Source organism: Dipodomys merriami, unplaced genomic scaffold (genome assembly GCF_024711535.1).
Source record: "Dipodomys merriami isolate MVZ:Mamm:240054 unplaced genomic scaffold, mDipMer1.0.p SCAF_62, whole genome shotgun sequence".
Taxonomy (NCBI): Eukaryota; Metazoa; Chordata; class Mammalia; order Rodentia; family Heteromyidae; genus Dipodomys; species Dipodomys merriami.
Genome location: NW_027206202.1, coordinates 1,899,905 through 1,920,460, shown reverse-complemented (window position 1 = coordinate 1,920,460; position 20,556 = coordinate 1,899,905).

Genomic DNA, 20,556 nt, shown 5'->3' with positions numbered 1-20,556 from the left:
ATTGTACTTGAGGCCTAGGACTGTGGTGTCCAGCCTCCAGCTGAAATGCTAAAAACAGCTAGTTGCCAAGCAACAGTACATGTTACTGTTGGTTCAAGCCCCAACACACACACACACACACACACACACACACACACACACACACACACACGATAATAATAATAATGAACTAACTGTACTATATAGACTTTCTATGGATCTTCATTCAAACAAATCAACTATAAAAGATTTTAAAGTTCAGTTCTTTCTGGGACTAGTGACTCTCACCTGTTATCCCAGCTACCCAGGAAGGAGAGATCAAGAGAATCGAAGTTCAAGGTCCATCAGGGAAAAAAAAGTTAAAATCTCTTCTCAAGAAAACAAGCCAGGCGGCCTGGGAATGTGACCTAGTGGTAGAGTGCTTGCCTAGCATGCATGAAGAACTGAGTTAGATTCCTCAGTACCACTTACACAGAAAAAGCTGGAAGTGGCGCTGTGGCTCAAGTGGTAGAGCGCTAGCCTTGAGCTGAAGAGCTCAGGGACAGTGCCCAGGCCCAGAGTTCAAGCCCTATGACAAAGAAAGAAAGAAAGAAAGAAAGAAAGAAAGAAAGAAAGAAAGAAAGAAAGAAAGAAAGAAAGAAAGAAAGAAAGAAAGAAAGAAAGAAAGAAAGGAAGGAAGGAAGGAAGGAGAGAGAAAGAAAGCAGAGAGAAAGAAAGAAAGAGAGAGAGAGAGAGAGAGAGAAAGAAAGAAAGGAAGGAGACAAGCCAGGCATAGTGGTGCCTGCTTGTCATCCCAGCTATGTGGGAAGCGTAAGTAGAAGGATTACAGTCTGAGGCTGACCCTATCTGAATAATAAAGCAAAAAAGGCTGAGGGCATAACTCAAAGATCTTGAGTTCAAGCCCCCAGAAATCCTAGTTACTCAGGAGTCTGAGAGCTGAGGTTTTGGTTCAAAGCCAGCCTGGGCTGATATATGAGATACTTTTTTTTTTTTTGCAAATTCTTTATTGTGATTAAGTGAGATAGTGATGCTTAGTTAAAGTCACAAACACATTCTAACTTTCATGCAGCAAATTGTCTATCATGGTCTATAAAGTTGGTAAGTTCTATGAGCTTTGACAATACAGTTATTTCTTCCACATCAGGTGATATGTTCCCTCTTTCCCACTTGTTCCCTCCCTCCCATCACTGCCATTGAGTTGTTTAGTTCATTTTGATCAATGTCCAGTGCAGCTGATGGGTCCTGCAGTTGTATGTTTTTCCCTGATTCCCTCTAGTTCTGTGTCCTCCTCCTAATTTCCCTCCGATATGCACATATATACCATATATATGATCAGTAGCATGGGGTTATTTAGTAGTGATTCGACAAATGAGTGGAGGTCCTTTGTTTCTCAAGTCTTGTTAACTGTTGTATCACCTTATGTTTTGGATTTAATATCCACTTGTCAGGGAGACCATGTGCCATTTGTCTCTTTGCTCTTGGCTTACCTAACTCAACATGATTTCTTCTAGTTTCATCCAATTCCCTGCAAATGCCATTATTTTGTCCTTTCTAATGGCTGCATAATATTCCATTGGTTATAGATACCACAATTTTTGGATCCATTCATCTGTGGTGGGGCATCTGGGTTGTTTCCATATCCTAGCTATTGTGAACAGTGCTGCAATAAACATGGAGGTGCATGTGTCCTTGTATCCTGGTTCCTGTTGTTCAGGATAGATGCCTAGGAGTGGTATGGCTGGGCCCCTCCACACCGCTTTCCAAAGAGGTTGTATCTGTGTAGATTCCCACCAGCAGTGTAATAGGGTTCCTCTTTCTCCGCATCCCCTCCAGCATTTGTCATCAGCTGACTTTAGGATGTGGGCCATTTTGACTGGGGTAAGGTGGTATCTCAGGGTTGTCTTTATTTGCATTTCCTTCACCACCAGGGATGGTGAACGTTTCCTCATGTGTTTCTTTGCCATTTTTATCTCTTCTTCTGAGAAATCTCTTTTTAGTTCCCTTGCCCATTTAGTAATTGGTTTGTTGGGTTTGAGAGGAATTAGTTTCTTGAATTTCCTGTATATACTGTATATTAACCTCTTGTCTGATATATTGCTGGTAAATATTTTTTCCTGTCCAGGCAGGAAAGTCTGTGAGATTCCTATCACTAGTTAACCACCAGAAAACTGGGAGTAGCCTTGTGGCTCAGAGTAGTAGAGTGCTAGCCTTGAGCAAAAGAGCTCAGGGACAGCACTCAGGCCATGAGTGCAAGCCCCATGACCCCCCCTCCCAAAAAAAAAAAAAAGAATCTCAGCAAGGCCAGGAAACTCAGGACTTTTTTTCAGTAGCCAGGTAGCTATGACCTGGCTTCAATATGGAACCAGGCCAGGTCTTGCCTATCATCCAGGTTGCCAATCACTGAATTAACCTAGTTTTGCCCAAAAAGAAGAGTTTCTCCAGGCAGCCACCTATGGAGACAGGAGAGCAGGGCTCAGGTCCACCTCCCAAGGACAGGTTTTGGGATAGATATTTAGTCTGCAGCTTGGTGAAAGGCAGTTGTAGGTAAAGTCTCCAGGACTTATTTCATGTTCACCCCTATGAAGTGGCCCCAGGCCTTCTCAGATCTACCGTCTCCTAGCATCTGCAGAATCAGGGTTGACCACATCCGGGGTGGGCCTGGCCTCAGCAGGAGACAGAATGACATGTATAAAACAGACTGTCAACTCCAGCCTGAGTCAGTCTTGCACCATAAACTATAATGAAAGAGACCATCAGCTTTCCTGGGCCCAAGGCTGATTCCTCTCTCCTAGGATACATTCCCTCTCATTCCCTTGGGGACCTCTTTCCAAGGCTGAACCCCTTTCTCTCTCCATTTTTTAGGGTATAATATAAAAATGTTCTTGGTAATTTCAAACCAGTTCTTTAGCCTACTGTTCACAATCAGATTTTCTAGTTTCCTGCCTGCCTGCCTGCCTTTCTTTTGAACCACAGCTCCATTTCCAGCTTTTTTCTGCCCAGGCTGGCTTCAAACTATGATCCTCAGACCTCAGCCTTCCCAGGAGCTAGGATTACAAGAATGAGCTAGAATCGCCAGCAGCTGGCTCCTCTGCCTTCTTTTCCTCCTACTTGAGTCTCTGCTTTTCCCAGTCCGTGCAGACTTGCTGTCCTCAGGGACACCCCGTCTCCTTCCGGATCAACTCAAGCAAACACATCTTGATGATTGTCTGCTGCTATTAACTAGTTCCAGTCCACTTCTTGAGGGCTCTCCCTTTGTCATGTAAGGGGGACCCCACTCTCCCCACTCTCTCCTCTCTAGCTTTCTGAATCTCCATCAGGGTGTATCTTTCTTTAAAAATTCTTGTGGTTTTGTTTTGTTTTGTTTCCAGTCCTGGGGCTTGAACTCAGGGCCTGGGCACTGGCCCTGAGCTTCTTTTCTCAAGGTTAGCACTCTACCACTTGAACCACAGTGCCACTTCCGGCTTTTTCTGTATAAGTGGTACTGAGGAATTGAACCCAGGGCTTCATGCATGTTGGCAAGCACTCTACCACCCAGCCACATTCCTAACCAAAAATTCTTGTTGGTTAATGAACTCAGGGCCAGGGTGCTGTTTTGTTTTGTTTTGTTTTTCTCAACCTGGCTCCGGTGGCTCACGCCTATAATCCTAGCTACTCAGGAGGCTGAGATCTGAGGATCATGGTTCAAAGTCAGCCTGGGCAGGAAAGTCCATCAGGCTCTTACCCCCAGTTAACCACTAGAAAACCTGAAGTGGTGCTGTGGCTTAAGTGGTAGAGCACTATCCTTGAGCTGAAGAGCTTAGGGACAGCACCCAGGCCCAGAGTTCAGGCCCTACAACCAACAAAGAAAAAATTATTATTATTATTTTTTGCTCAAGGCAAAGGGTCTACCACTTCAGCCACATCTCCACTTTAGGTTTGGGGCTTGTTTTTTTCTTTATTATTATTATTTTATTTTATTTTATTGTCAGTTTTAGGGCTTGAACTCTGGGCCTGGGCGCTGTCCCTCAGCTCTTCAGCTCAAGGTGAACACTCTGCCACTTGAGCCACAGTGCCATTTCTACTTTTCAGGTGGTTAATTGGGAAAGAAGAGTCACACAGGGGCTTGGAAGGTACCTCAGTGGTAGAGTGCTTCCCTTGTATGCATGAGGTCCTGGGTTCAATTCCTCAGTACCACATAAGCAGAAAAAGCCAGAAATGGTGCTGTAGCTCTAGTGGTAGAGTGCAAGCCTTGAGCTGAAGAGCTGAGGGACAGCGCCCAGGCCCAGAGTTCAGGCCCCATGACCAACAACAACAACAACAACACAAAAGTCTCACAGACTTTCCTGCCTGGGCTGACTTTCAACCATGTTCCTCAGATCTCAGCCTCCTGTGTAGCTAGGATTACAAGTGTGGCACCCAGCTTTATTTTTTTTAATAATTAATTGGAGATGAGAGTCTCATGGACTTTTCTGGCTGGCTTCAAATAGCTATCCTCAGATCTCAGTCTCCTAGGTAGTTAGGATTATGGGTATGAGTCACCTGCACCCAGTTTAGAAATTCATTTTAATTTTTATACAGTGATGGAAATGGAACCCAGGACCTGGCCTGGGCCAGGCATGCCCCCACCACTACGCCACCCCTTTAGCCCTGTGCCTCTGTTAAATGTCCTATGTCAGGATCCCCAGGACACTGCCTATTCTAAGGAGTCATCTACACTCAAAGAAAGCCTCATCTACACACCTGCCTGCATCTGACCTGTTCCTGTCTGTGCTCAGCACTTCTATCCTGTATTTCCCAACAGGGACCTTGGGGAGAAGGAAGTCATGACCTTGAACCTTTCCCTTTCTCTCCATCACCACCATTGTCCCAATATGCCAGCTCCCTCATTGCCTAGTGGCCAGTCTTCAACGATCACTTGGCCGCTCTCTGCAGCCCACCATGGCATCTTGTGCAGGTAAATGGTAGCAGGAAGGAGAAGGGAGGGGAGGGGAGAGGAGAGAAGGAATTACAGCTTCCCTAGGCCTTGTTGCCAGGCACTATTACCAAACCTGGGTTTTCAACAGAAGTTGGAAATGAAGATTTTTTAATGAGAAAGCTGCAGCTCTTTCAGTGTTGGCAGCTAATTTCAAAACGTCTAAAAATGTTACATGAGCAAAACTAAATATGTCTTTGGTTTGGATGTGTCTTTCTGGCCAATATGTTTTGTTTAAAAAAAAAATTAACGAGCTGCAGGCTGGTAGTTCATCTTTGTAATTCTAGCTACTCAGAAGGGTGAGATCTGAGGATCCTGGTTTAAAGCCCACATTGGCAGGAAAGTCCTGTGAGACTCTTGTCTCCAATTAACTACCAAAAAAGCCAGAAATGGAGTTGTGGCTCAAGTAGCAAAGTGCCAGTCTTTAGAAAAAAACATTCAGAGAAGTGATGACCAGACCCTGAGTTCAAGCCCCAGGATTAACACCAAAATAATAATAATAATAATAATAATAATAATAATAATAATAATAATAATAATAATAATAATAAATACAGGTACCTATTTTGCTATGTTGTCCAAGCTAGTGTTGAATTCTGAAGCTCAAGGGATCTTCCAGCCTTAGCCCTAGATTCCTAAATGCTGGGATTACAGGTATAAGCTACAATGCCTTCTCTAACAGTTCATTGTTTTGCTTTTTTTTGGTGGGGGGGGTCCAGTCATGGGGCCTGAACTCTGGGCCTGGGCGCTGTCCCTCAGCTCTTCAGCTCAAGGCTAGCGCTCTACCACTTGAGCCACAGCGCCACTTCCAGCTTTTTTCTTTTGCTTATGTGGTGCTGAGGAATCGAACCCAGGGCCTCAGGCATGCAAGGCAAGCGCTCTAGCCACCTTCCCAGCCCTACTGGTTATTTTTGAGATGGGGGCTCAAACTTTTCTGCTCTAGCTGGTTTTGAACCAAAATCCTCAAATCTCAGCCTCCTGAATAGCTAGGATTACAGGGATGAACCCCCAGTACCCCTAGCTTGATCACCAGCAGCTAGTATACATTCTCTTGATTTAGATGGCTTTGTTTTTGTTTTCAGTCATGGGTCTTAAACTCAGGACCTGGGCACTGATGCTGAGCTCTTTTGCTCAAGGCTAGTGTTGTACTACTTCGAGCCACAGCTCTACTTTGGTTTTCTGGTGGCTAATTAGAGATAAGCATCTCATGGACTTTCCTGCCCAGGCTGACTTTGACCTACTATCCTCAGATCTTAGCCTCCTAGATAGATACAATTATAGGCATGAGCCACCAGTGTCTGCAGTTATGATAGCTTTGTAATCAGTCTTAAAGCTGAAAAATGTAAATTCTCCCAACTTGATGCTTCTTCTTTTTGTTAGTCATGGAGCTTGAACTTAGGGCATGGGCATCGTCCATGAACTTCTTGTGCTCAAGGCTAGTGCACTACCACTTTGAGCCACAGCACCTGTTCCCATTTTCTGGTTATTAATTGGAGATAAGAGTCTTGGTCTTTCCTGCCCAGGCTGGCTTCAAACCATGATCCTCAGATCTCAGCCTCCTGAGTAGCTAGAATTACAGGCCTGAGCCACTGGTGCCTGACACATGCTTATATGCTTGTTTGTCTTAATTACAAAAGGCTGTTAGATTTTGTCAGTTTTTTTTCTGTATCAAGATGATTATGGGTTTTTTGTTGCTTTATTGTAATATACATTAAATTGTTTTATTTTCAGATATTAAACTAACCTTGCATTCCTAGGATAAATGGTTCTGTTATACTTTTTTTGTTTATTAGTTTCATTTTGTTGGTTTTGGGGGGGAGTTTTGGTGTCAGTCCTGGGGCCTGCTATCCCTGAGCTTCTTTTTTATTTTATTTTATTTTTTGCCAGTCTTGGAGCTTGAACTTAGAGCCTGAGTGCTGTCCCTGAGCCTCTCTATGCTCAAGGCTAGCACTCTAGCACTTGAGCCACAGCACCACTTCTGGCTTTTTCTGTGTATGTGGTTCTGAGGAATCGATCCAAGGGCTTCATGCATGCTAGGCAAGCTGAGCCACATTCCCAGCCCCTGAGCTTCTTTTTTGCTCAAGGCTAAGCTAATGCTCTACCTCTTGAGCCACAGCTTTGTTTTCTGGCTTTTTGGTAGTTTATTGGAGATAAGAGTCTCAAGGACTTTCCTGCCCTGCTTTTAATCTTAATCTTCAGATCTCAGCCTCCTAAGTAGCTAGGATTACAGGTGTGAGCCATCAGTGCCCAGCTACACAGTTCTTTCTCATATGATATTGGATTCTGTTTGCTAATGTTTATTTGAAGACTATTGCCTCTGTATTCACTAGGGATATTGACTTTCAATTTTCTTTCTCGTGATCTCTTTCTGGTTTTGGTATCAGGGTTATACTTGCCTAATAGGAAGAACAGGGAAGAGGCTGCTGATTCTCTAGTGTTTCTTTCTTTTTTTTTTTTTTACTGTATTTTTTTTTTGTCTTTTCTTTTTTGGTACTGGGGATCGAACCCAGGACGTTGCACTTGCTAGGCAAGCGCTTTGCCACTGAGCTACATCCCAGCCCTTCTCTAGTGTTTCTAAAGAACAAGTATTAATTCTTTCTTAAATGGTTGGACAAATTCACCATCTGGACCTGGGCTTTCTTTTTTTTTTTTTTTTGGGTCAGTCGTGGGGTTTGAACTCTGGGCCTGGGCACTGTCCCGGTGCTCTTCAGCTCAAGGCAAGTGCTCTACTGCTTTAGCCACAGTGCCACTTCCGGTTTTCTAGTGATTTGTTGGAGATAAGAGTCTCATGGACTTTCCTGCCTGGGCTGGCTATGAACCTTGATCCTCAGATCTCAGCCTCCTGAGTAGCTAGGATTACAGGCGTGAGCCACTGGCACCCAGCTAGGCTTTGCTTTCTGTTAATCCTTCATTATTAAATTTTCTTTACTTCTTCGCTATTTATTCAGTTTTTCAATTTTTTCCTTTTGATAGTTTTTTCTTTTTCTACTTTATTTCATCTAAGTAATTTATTTTATTGGCATATAGTATAATCCTTCATTACCTCGGTAAGGATGACAGTAATGTCTCCAAGGTAACGAATAGAAAATCAGCTTTAATTAAATTGAAGTTGAAATAAATCACTTGAATCTAAAATAATATTTTAGGTCTGACACTATGTTTTAAATTTGGTTCTCTTGAGACAGAGTCTCACTTAACCAAGCTAATCTCTAACTTTCAATCTCCTGCCTCAGCCTCCTGGATGCTAGAATTACGTGCATAAGTCACATGCACAGCTCTAAATCATTGTCATTTTGGGCAACATAAAAAGCTATCTAGGGCTCATGCCTGTGATCCTAGCTACTTAGGAGGCTGAGATCTGAGGATCTTGGTTCAAAGCCAGCCCAGGAACTGAAGTCTGTGAGACTCTTATCTTCAGTAAACCACCAGAAAAATGGAAGTGGTGCTATGGCTCAAGTGGTGAACTGCTAGACTTGAACTGAAGAGGGACAGTGCCCAGGCCCAGAGTTCAAGCCCCACAACCAACCCCCCCTCCCCTCCCCCCAAAAAAGCTATCTAGGGCTAGGAATGTGGCTTAGTGGTAGAGTGCTTGCCTAGTATGCATGAAGCCTTGGGTTCAATTCCTCAATACCACATTTACAGAAAAAGCTGCAAGTGGCACTGTGGTTCAAGTGGTAGAAAGTGCTAGCCTTGAGCAAAAGAAGCTCAGGGACAGTACCCAGGCCCTGAGTTCAAGCTCCATCACTGGCTAAATATATATATAGTGGCTGAATGCTGATGGCTTCTATAACGAGTTATTCAGCAGGCTAAGATCCTGAGGATCTCAGTTTGAAGCCAGATCATGCACAAAAGCCCATGAGAGTCTATTTCCAAAAATAGTAAGCAAAGGCCAGGCTGGAGGTATGGCTCACATGATGGAGTACCAGCCCAGCAAGCAAAGCTGATCAAGAGGGAAGCTTTAAGTTGGGAGCCAGTGGCTCATGCCTGTAATCCCAACTACTCAGGAGGCTAAGATCTGAGAATCAAGATTCGAAGCCAGGTAGGAAAGTCTTCAAGATATCTCTAATTAATCAGCAGAAAACCAAAAGTGGCACTGTGGCTCAAAATGGTAGAGCACTAGTCTTGAGCAAAAATGCTTGGGAACAGCAGTCAGGCCCTGAGTTCAAGCCCCACGACTGACTGAGAAAAAAAGAGTGAAGTTCTAAGTTCAAACCCTGGTACTAGCAGATACCAAGACTGGAGCTATTGCTTGAGTAGTAGAGCTTTAGTCTTACAAGCACAAGGCAAATATTATTACTAAGCTTTGCCTTGTTTCTAATTTTAAATCCTGCTGTATATTTCTTCCCTGCTATGAAGAGAGATTACATGCTTTCTTTGCTGTCAATTTATTTTATAACCCTTCCAAAAAACAAACCATTTTGTTTGTCAAGAACTGTGAAACCATTTAATCGTTATAAGAAATTATTTCCTAGGGCTAGTGTAGGAGTTTAATGAGACATCATTGACTTGTCATTCATTTTGGTTGGAAGTGATTTACAATGAGACTGACGAAGCTTCCTACTCAAATTTTCTTTTGTTCCTCCAAAATGTAAAAAGCCAGAACAGCTTTTTGTTCTTGAGACAGCCAACATGATTTTCCATCTTCCCTCTGAAACTTCAGTTTGCACAAAAAGCTGGGATTTAAGAATAAAAGAAAACACAGTACTTTAGACAATTTCTGTAAGTAAATACAACTTAGAACTTTGCTAATATTTTCCAGCCAGCATATTGCAATAGTTCGCATTAGCTTTGCCAACCTTTCTGGACTTGGGTTTCCCTGGAGAGTTTGTCTTCTTTCTTTTTTATGTTTTTGGAAATGAGGCTTGAACTTAGGGCCTGACACTTGCTTGGCTTTTCATTCAAGGGTGGCACTCTATTGAGCTCGAGTTCTGGCCTTTTGCTGAATATTTGGTAATAACAGTCTCTCAAGGGCTAGGAATGTGGCTAAGCCATAGAGTGCTTGCCTAGCATGCATGAAGCCCTGGGTTCAATTCCTTAGTACCACATAAACACAAAAAGCCAAAAGTGGTAGAGAGTAGAGTGCTAGCCTTGAGCAAAAGAAGGTCTAGAACAGTGCCTAGGCCCTGAGTTCAAGCTCCAGGACTGGCAAAATAAAGAAAGAAGAAAGAAAGAAAAAGAAAGAAAGAAAGAAAGAAAGAAAGAAAGAAAGAAAGAAAGAAAGAAAGAAAGAAAGAAAGAAAGAAAGAAAGGAAGAAAGGAAGGAAGGAAGGAAGGAAGGAAGGAAGGAAGGAAGATCTCTCAGATTAGTGTGCCTAAGCTGGCTCCAAACTTCGATCCTCCGATCTCAGCCTCCTGAATAGCTAGGATTATAGGCCTAAACCATCTACCCAGCTTCTGAGAACTCAAGACAGAAGACAGAGCTTCACCTCATCTATTGAGTTTTATCATTCACATGGGAGAATGAGAATTCAACTTTTTGGTTTTGAAATTTATTATAATTATTTGTTTATTTATTGTAATGTTGGGAATTGAGCCCAGGGCTTTATATGTGGAAGGCAAGTACTTGATCATTATTCTTTTTTTGTATGTGCTGGTTCTGGGGCTTGAACTCAGGGCCTGGACACTGTCCCTGAGCTTTTTTGCTCAAGGCTTGCACTCTACCACTTGAGCCACAGCTCTACTTAATGCTTTTTTATCTTGGTGATTAATTGGAGATAAGAGTCTCAGGAAGGGGGCTGAGAAGGTGGCTTAGTGGTAGAGTGCTTGCCACACACATAAGGCTCTGGGTTCAATTCCTCAGCACCACATTAAAAAAAAGTCAGAGCAAGGGGCCAGTGGCTCACGCCTGTAATCCTAGCTATTCAGGAGGCTGAGATCTGAGGATCATGGTTCAAAGCCAGCCGGGGCAGAAAAGTCTGTGAGACTCTTATTTCCAATAAACCACTAGGAAACCGGAAGTGGTGCTGTGGGTCAAGCAGTAGAATGCTCTCCTTGAGCTGAAGAGCTGAGGGATAGCACCCAAGCCCAGAGTTCAAGCCCCATGACCGACAAAAAAAAAAAAAAGAGTCTGAAGTGGGCACTCTGGCTCAAGTGGTAGAGCACCTGCCTTAAGCTGAAGAGTAGAGGGACAGCACCCAGGCCCAGAGTTCAAGCCCCATGACCCCCTGAGCTCAAGCCCCAAGGCTGTCAAAAAAAAAAAAAAAAGTCTCCTGCTGGGGCTGGCTTTAAACTACAATCGTCAGATCTCAGCTTCCTGAATAGTTAGGATTACAGATGGGCCCACTAGCACCTGGCCATATTATTATTTTCTTATATATAGGCTTATCAGGAAGGCAGGAAGTCATCTTTGATTCATATGTAGCAGTGTTTGATACCAGGGATTCTTAGTATGTATTGAATAATGACTAGACTTGGTTAGTTTTATTTTAATTTTTGTGTGTATGTGTGCTTAAATTCAAGGCTTCATACTAGCCCTTGACTTTTTCACTCAAGACTGGTGCTCTACCACTTGACCCACATCTACTTCTGATCTTTTGCTGGTTAATTGGAGATAAAAGTTTCTTTTCTTTTCATTTCTTTTTTGTCAGTTGTGGGGCTTGAACTCTGGGCGTGCGTGCTGTCCTTAGCTCTTTGACTCAAGGCTAGCAATCTACTACTTGAGCCACAGCACCACTTCCAGTGTTCTAGTGGTTAATTGGAGATAAGAATCTCATGGGATGTTCCTGCCTGGGCTGGCTGGCTTTGAACCTCCATCCTCAGATCTCAGCCTCCTGAGTAGCTAGGATTACAGGCGTGAGCCACCAGTGCCCGGCAATGAGAGTTTCTTGAACTGGACTGGCTTCAAATCTCAGTCTTCAGATCTCAGCCATCTGAGTAGTTATGATGAGAGGTGTGAGCCACTAGTGCCTGGCTAATATCTCACATCTAAAGTGCAGCAGTTGGTGAGTGAGCTCTATGTTCTCAATGCCTACACTGCTGAGTCTTTGCTAATATTTGCCTTTTTCTTAAAATTAACTTGTGATGCTCAGACAGCAGGTACAGCCTTTATATCCGTTCCCCTTCACCCAGCACCTCTGGTGCAATCAAATGACATCACCAACACCAACTGGTGCTCTTATCAGGAAGCAGTACCAATTATCACACTTTGTCTATATTTGTCAATGTCTTCATTAACATTCAAATGTGTAAACGTTTGATGAAAACACTCTGAAAATGAGTAACATGATCAAATATTCTCCTTCCCTCTAGCAAGAAATCCAGTGGTCGCTGGCACCAGTGGCCTCCTGCCTGTAATCCTACTCAGGAGGCTGAGATCTGAGTGAGAATCATGGTTCAAAGCCAGCCTTGGCAGGAAAGTCCCTGAGATGCTTATCTTTAAAAACAATTAAAAAAAAAAAACATAGCTGGGAGCTGGTGGCTCACGCCTGTAATCTTAACTACTCAGGAGGCTGAGATCTGAGGATCTAGGTTCAAAGCAAGCCTGGGCAGGAAAGCCCATGAAACTCTTTTTTTTTTTGTCGGTCATGGGGCGCTGTTCCTCAGCTCTTCAGCTCAAGGCAAGTGCCCTACCACTTGAGCCACAGCACCACTTCTAGTTTTCTAGTGGTTTATTGGAGATAAGAGTCTCACGGAGTTTCCTGCCTGGGCTGGCTTTGAACTACAATCCTCAGATCTCATCCTCCTGAGTAGCTAGGACTTCAGGCATGAGCCACTGATGCCTGGCAAGTCCATGAAACTCTTATCTCCAATAAACCAAAGGAAAACTGGAAGTGGCGCTGTGGCTCAAGTGGTAGAACACTAGCCTTGAGCAAAAGAGCTCAAGGACAGCGCCCAGGCCCTGATTTTAAGCTCCAGGACTAGCACCTGTCCTGTCCCCCCTCCTCAGAAAAAATTCCAGTCTTCTTCTTTTTTTTTTTTGGGGGGGTCCGGTCGTGGGACCTGAACTCTGGGCCTGGGCGCTGTCCCTCAGCTCTTCAGCTCAAGGCTAGCGCTCTACCACTTGAGCCACAGAGCCACTTCCAGCTTTTTTCTTTTTGCTTATGTGGTGCTGAGGAATGGAACCCAGGGCCTCAGGCATGCAAGGCAAGCACTCTACCACTGAGCCACCTTCCCAGCCCCTGAGATTTGATTATTGTGGTTCAAAACCAGCAGCCAGGGTTGAAAAGACCATGAGACTCTTATCTCCAGTTAACCACCAGAAAGACAGAAGTGCCACTGTGGCTCAAAGTGGTAGAGTGCTAGCTTTGAGAGAAAAGCTTAGGGACAGCGCCTAGGCCCTGAGTTCAAGCCCCACAACTGACAAAAACAAAAGCAAACAATAACTTTTAACATGGTAGATAAATGGGAAGCCCTGAGTTCCACTCCAAAACCAGAAAACAACAGATAATACCTAAAACAACAAAAGAAATCAATAGTAGTATGAGTGTGCTATTTAGAGACACAAAGCTGAGTGCAAAAGAATGAGCTAAAGGGTTAAATGTTTCTGTCTCTGCGGAACAGGAAGCAGGTGATAGGGAAGCCCCAGTTTTTCATGATAAGCCTCATAGATTTCCCAACACATGCATTGCTAACTTTAGAGAGTGACTAGCTAGGCAATGGCTCATGTCTGTCATCCTAGCTACTCAAGAGAAGCTGAAATCAGAAGGATCATGGTTTCAGGGCATCCTGGACAGAAAAGCCCAATAGATTCTCTCTTAAGGGAAGAAACTGGGTGTGGTGCCATATCTGTTATCCCACCTGCCGTGGAAACAAAACAGTGGGTCATGGTCTAACACTTGCCTGGGAAGGATGGGAGATTCCATTTTTAAAAATAACCCAGCGGGGAGGAGGGGATGGCTAGGAAGGTGGCTCAGTGGTAGAGTGCTTGCCTGGCATGCATGAGGCCCTGGGTTCAATTCCTCAGCACCCCATAAGCAGAAAAAGCTGCAAGTGGCGCTGTGGCTCAAGTGGTAGAGTGCTAGCCTTGAGCTGAAGAGCTGAGGGACAGCGCCCAGGCCCAGAGTCCAAGCCCCATAACCAACAACAACAACAAAAAAATTAACCAGGGGGCTGGGAAGGTCGCTTAGCTGTAGAGTGCTTGCATGAAGCCCCAGGTTTGATGTCTCAGTACATACACAGAAAGAGCTGGAAGTGGTGCTGTGGCTCAAGTAGAAGTTCAGTGACAGTGCCCAGACCCTGAGTTCAAGCCTCAGGACTAGCAAAAAAATTAAAAATTAAACAAACAAATAAATAAATACCAGCACACACACACAAAAGCTACAGCCTGGCACTGTGGCTCATACCTGTAATCCTCGCTACCCAAAGGATGGCAGTTTAAAGCCAGCCAAGATAGAAAAGTCAATGCGACTATCTTCAATAAACCAGCAAAATGCCAGACTGGAGGTGTGGCTCAAGTAGTAGAACACTAGATATGAGCAAGCTAAGCCATACAAAATGAGAAGGCCTTGAGTTCAAGCCCTGGTACTGGCGCGCGCGCGCGCGCACACACACACACACACACACACACACACACACACCCTGAAGCCAATGAAAACCACACCCCAAAAAAACAGTATGAACGTATGAGAACAGTGTCCATCTGGCTGTAGCTGGGAATGAGCTAAGATTACAAAACTTGTTATCAACAGCACCCAGGCTATATTTGGAACAAGCAGAAGGAAGAAATAAGCCCATTGCTGAGAGAAGATGGTGTAACAGAAACAGATGACTGAGAGAAAGCAGAACTGTTCAGCCTTTGTCCGCTTTGTCTCTTCAGCAAAGAGAATGATGCTAACAATGAAAATGCCCTAAGATTATAGCAAGAGGAGTGGAAACCCCAAAGAGGAGAAAATGTCCAAGATTGCAGGTCTGAATCGAGTCCATCCCTGAAGATGCTAGAAGAAACCCTATGTATAGTTTTGGAACCACTGTAGAAAAACCTCAAGAAATTAAAAAAAAAAAATAGAAAACACACTGGGAATGGGTAAATGTTGCTCTTGCCCTAATGACTCTGTGTGTGTGTGTGTGTGTGTGTGTGTGTGTGTGTGTGTGTGTGTGTGTGTGTGTTCTGTGTTCTGTGTGCTGGTTCTGGAGCTTGAACTCAGGGCCTGGTATTGTCCCTGAGCTTCTTTTATTTTTTTTGGGGGGGGGCCCGGTCGTGGGGCCTGAACTCTGGGCCTGGGCGCTGCCCCTCAGCTCTTCAGCTCAAGGCTAGCGCTCTACCACTTGAGCCTTAGCGCCATTTCCGGCTTTTTTCTTTTTGTTTATGTGGTGCTGAGGAATCAAACCCAGGGCCTCAGGCATGCAAGGCAAGTGCTCTACCACTGAGCTACCTTCCCAGCCCCTCCCTGAGCTTCTTTTGATCAAGGTTAGAGATCTACCACTTGAACCAGAACTCCATTTCTATGTGGTGCAGAGGAATCAACCCAGGGCCTCAGGCATGCAAGGCAAGTGCTCTACCACTGAGATACCTTCCCAGCCCCTCCCTGAGCTTCTTTTGATCAAGGTTAGAGATCTACCACTTGAACCAGAGCTCCATTTCTGGCTTTTCTTGAGGGTAGTTTTTTACTGGAGATAAGAGTCTTACAGACTTTTCTGCCCAGGCTGGCTTCTAGTCAGAATCCTCAGATCTCAGCTTCTTGAGTAGCTAGGATTATAGGTGTGAGCTACCAGCACCCAGTCCTCATTACAGTTTTTATTTTTTATTTATTTTTGCCAATCTTTGGGCTTGAACTCAGGGCCTGGGCACTGTCCCTGAGCTTCTTTTCTCAAGGCTAGCACTCTACCACTTGAACCACAGCGCCACTTCTGGGTTTTTCTGTTTATGGGGCACTGAGGAAGCGAACCCAGGGCTTCATGCGAGCTAGGCAAGCATTCTACCACTAAACCACATATTTACCCGTTATTTTAGCATTAGTCTCCTTAGCAAAGTTCAAGATTGTGATTGCAGGGCTGGGAAGGTGGCTCAGTGGTAGAGTGCTTGCCTTGCATGCCTGAGGCCCTGGGTTCGATTCCTCAGCACCACATAAGCAAAAAGAAAAAAGCCGGAAGTAGCACTGTGGCTCAAGTGGTAGAGTGCTAGCCTTGAGCTGAAGAGCTGAGGGACAGCACCCAGGCCCAGAGTTCAGGCCCCATAACCGGACCCCCCCCAAAAAAAAAAAAAGATTGCGATTGCATATTCTTTCTTCTCCTTCCTTCCTTCCTTCCTTCCTCCTCCTCCTCCTCCTCTTCTTCTTCTTCTCTTCGCTGGTCCTGGAGCTTGAACTAAGATCTTGAGCACTGTCTTTGAGCCTCTTTGTGCTCAAGGCTAGCACTCTACCACTTGAGCCACAGCACCACTTTTGACTTTTTGAGTAGTTTATTGGAGAGAAGAGTCTCATAGGGACTTTTCTGCCTGGCTGGCTACAAACCACGATCCTCAGATCTCTGCTCTTGAGTAGCTAGGATTAGAAGCATTCATTAGCCACCAGCACCAGGCTAGATTCCTTAGCTTACTTGTGAGCAGTAAATGGGGGAGCACTGAAATTTCTTGCTAAATCAATCTCCCTTCCCTTATCTCTAGCATCACAGAAGGATTACCACACTGTCAGACACAGGAGCCCTAAGGTATTAACTTACTCTTGCCTTGAGGTCAGAAATAGACAAGTCTTTCAGGAAATCTGCAAACCATAGAACGAAGCAGAAGCACAGGTGGAGGAACTTATGTTGATGGTTGTTTGAACATTAATAGTAAGAGTTGACTTCTGTAGGGCCAGCAAAAATGTCAAAGTAAGAACCTGTAAAAATTCATTTCTTCGGGCTGGGAAGGTGGCCCAGTGGTAGAGTTCTTGCCTTGCATGCATGAAGCCCTGGGTTCCATTCCTCAGCACCACATAAGCAGAAAAAGCCGGAGGTGGTGCTGTGGCTCAAGTGGTAGAGCGCTTGCCTTGAGCTGAGGAGCTGAGGGACAGCGCCCAGGCCCAGAGTTCAAGCACAGGACTGGCAAAAAAAAAAAAAAAATCATTTCTTCATATAAGCAATGAGAATAGTCACCAAAAAAAATTATCAGAATCACTTCTTTCTTTTCTCTTTTTGTCAGTCGTGGGGCTTCAACTCTAGACCTGGGTGCTGTCCCTCAGCTCTTCAGCTTAAGGCTAGCATTCTACCTCTTGAGCCACAGCACCACTTCCAGTTTTCTGAGTGGTTTACTGGAGATAAGGGTCTCATGGACTTTCCTGCCCAGGCTGGCTTTGAACTGCAATCCTCAGATCTCAGCCTCCTGAGTAGCTAGGATTACAGGCATGAGCCACCAGCGTCTGGTTCAACTTCTTTCTTCAAAATTCAATATTCATCAAGTTTTTGCAACAACATCATTTTCTTTTCTTTTTCTTTCTTTCTTTTTTTTTTTTTTTTGGTAGGTCGTGGGGCTTGAACTCTGGGCCTGGGCACTGTCCCTCAGCTCTTCAGCTCAAGGTTAGGGTTCTACTGCTTGAGCCACAGTGCCACTCCCGGCTTTTTTCTGTTTATGTGGTGCTGAGGAATTGAACCCAGTGCCTCATGTATGTGAGGCAAGCACTCTACCACTGAGCCACCTTCCCAGCCCACAACTTCATTTTCTTAAATGCTTATTTAATTAAAAAAAAAATAGTTGAGGGCTGGGAAGGTGACTTAGTGGTAGAGCGCTTGCATTGCATGCATGAAGCCCTGGGTTTGATTCCTCAGCACCACATAAACAGAAAAAGCCAGAAGTGGCACTGTGGCTCAAGTGGTAGAGTGCTAGCCTTCAGCAAAAAAGGAAGCATTAGGGACAGTGGTCAGGCCCTGAGTTCAAGCCCCAGGACTGGCAAATAATTTTTTTTTAATAGCTGTTAATTAAAAAATAACCAACCGTGCTGGGTGCTGGTGGCTTATGCCTGCTATCTTAGCTACATAGGAAGCTGAAATCTGAGGATTGTAGTTCAAAGCCAGCCTGGGTAGGAAAGTCTATGAGACTCTTGTTTCCAATTAATCACCAAAAAGCCTGGAGTGTGATTCAAGTGGTGAAGCACTGGCTTTCAGCACAAAAGCTCAGGGACAGCACCCAGGCCCTAAGTTCAAGCCTCATAACTGACCAAAGCAAAACAAAACATACACTATATATTTTATATGTACATATATATATGTACATATATATTTGTACATATATATTTATATGTACATATATATGTACATATATATTTATATATATATAAATATATATATATAATTTTTTTATTTCTTTGTGCAGGTCCTACCACTTTGAGCCACAGCTCCACTTCTGGAGGTTAAATCACTTTCCATCATTCCTGACTCTGGAAACGCATAAGGAACAAAGGAAAAGGGACACTGTTGTTGTGTTGTTGTATCTGGCTACTTCCTGCTGAGGTGCAGTGACGGGGGGGGGGGGGGGGTCTTATGTTCTCAGAGTCGGGTCTTAAACTTTTGAGCAGAAAAGATGGCTTTGCCATGCTCCTGGGTTGCTGCCTGAGAGACAGGTGTTATATAATTGGTAGCCATGCTGAAGGCGACCTGATTGCCCTTCCCAGACTCCAGAATAAAATCTGTTGAGTCTGCTTTCTGTCTTTTCTTTATTCTGATATGACTCTGTTTTTTGTTTTTTTGTTTTTTTGGGGGTCCAGTCGTGGGGCCTGAACTCTGGGCCTGGGCGCTGTCCCTCAGCTCTTCAGCTCAAGGCTAGCACTCTACCACTTGAGCCACAGCGCCACTTCCAGCTTTTTGCTTATGTGGTGCTGAGGAATCGAACCCAGGGCCTCATGCATGCAAGGCAAGCACTCTACCACTGAGCCACCTTCCCAGCCCTGACTCCGTTTTTTTTGTTTGTTTGTTTGTTCTGTTTTTTGTTTTTTTGGTCAGTGGTGGGGCTGAACTCTGGGCCTGGGCACTGCTCCTGGACTCTTCAGCTCAAGGCTAGCGCTTTACCACTTGAGCCACAGTGCCACTTCCAGATTTCTGGTGGTTAACTGGAGATAAGAGTCTCATGGACTTTCCTACCTGGGCTGGCTTTGAGCCTCGATCCTCAGATATCAGCCTCTTAAGTAGCTACGATTACAGGTGTGAGCCACTAGCTCCCAACTAAAATGACTCAGTTTCTTTAAAACCAGTGCCAGGCACAGGTGGCTCATGCCTTTTACCTTAATGACTCAGGAGGCTGAGATCTGAGGATCACGGTTCAGAGCCAGCCTGGGCAGGAAACTCCATGAGACTCTTTATCTCCAATGAACCTCTAGAAAACTGGAAGTGGTGCTGTGGCTCAAGCACTCACCTTGAGCTGAAGAGTACCGGGACAGTGCCCAGGCCCAGAGTTCAAGCCCTGCAACCGACAAAAATAAAAATATAAAAAATAGAGTTTAAAACATGAACAGAGCTGGGCACCTGACTCACATCCGTAACTCTAGCATGGGGAAGCTGAGATCTCATGATCATGGTTTATAGCCAGGCAGGAAGAAAAGTCTGTAAGACACTTATCTTCAGTTAGCCAGCAAAATGCTGGAAGGGTCTAGAACATGTCAAGTATGCCCTCTAGCACAGATTATTTTCTAAAACATGATGATATGTGACAAGAAAATTGTAACAGAAGTTTTTGTTGCTGTTGGTTTTTTTTTTCCTAATAATACTTAAATCATGATCCATTTGATCATGGACACTATCTCTGAGCTTCTTTTGCTCAAGGCTAGCACTCTACCACTTGAGCCACAATGCTACTTCTGGGTTTTTAGTGATTAGTTAGGAATAAGAGTCTCCTAGACAGCTGGGTGCTGGTGGCTCACGCCTGTCATCCTAGCTACTCAGAAGGCTGAGATCTGAGGATCACAGTTCAAAGCCAGCCCAGGCAGGAAAGTCTGTGAGACTCTTATCTTCAATAAACCACCAGAAAACTGAAGTGGAGCTTGGCTCAAGTGGTAGAGCGCTTGCCTTTAGATGAAGAGCTGAGGGACAACACCCAGTCCCAGAGTTCAAGCGCCACACCACCACCACCAAAAAAAAAAGTCTCATAGACTTTCCTGCCCAGGCTGGCTTCCAATAGCAATCTTCAGATCTCAGTATGAGCCACTGGGCTGGGCTTGGTTTATGATTTTAATCTAGATGGACCCAGTCATGACTGCAATTACCTTCAACCTATGTAGTTAGTGTCTTCTTTTCCCTAGCTAAATATTAATAGTATCTACTTCACATGGCCATTATAAGGACTGTGGGTGATCATGTACATAAAAGTGCTTGGTATAGCCAGGCGTCAGTGGTTCACACCTGTTCAAGCCCTACGACCGACCAAAAAATAAAAAAGTATTTGGTATAGATTTAGATATTCAGTCTACATTAGTTAAACCTCAAATCTAAGAAGACTGAGAAATCCCAGCCCAATCCTGTAAGGATATACCAACCAGAGCCACTAGAGGGCAATCGAGGACACATGGCTTTGATGAGGCTCCAGCAGCTCAGCCTTTCCCAGCAGTGAGTGAGTCTCTGGGACAAACACTCCCACTCAGGAATCCTGGCTCCAAGATGTTTTCTCTGAGTCACTATACTCTCCCACAGTTGCAAAATGATCTGGCAGAAGTCCCTCAAGGGTTTTCACTGCTCACTGAGTAACATCCAAACTCAGCCTGCGTCCAAGGCCTTGCTCAATCTGGCCC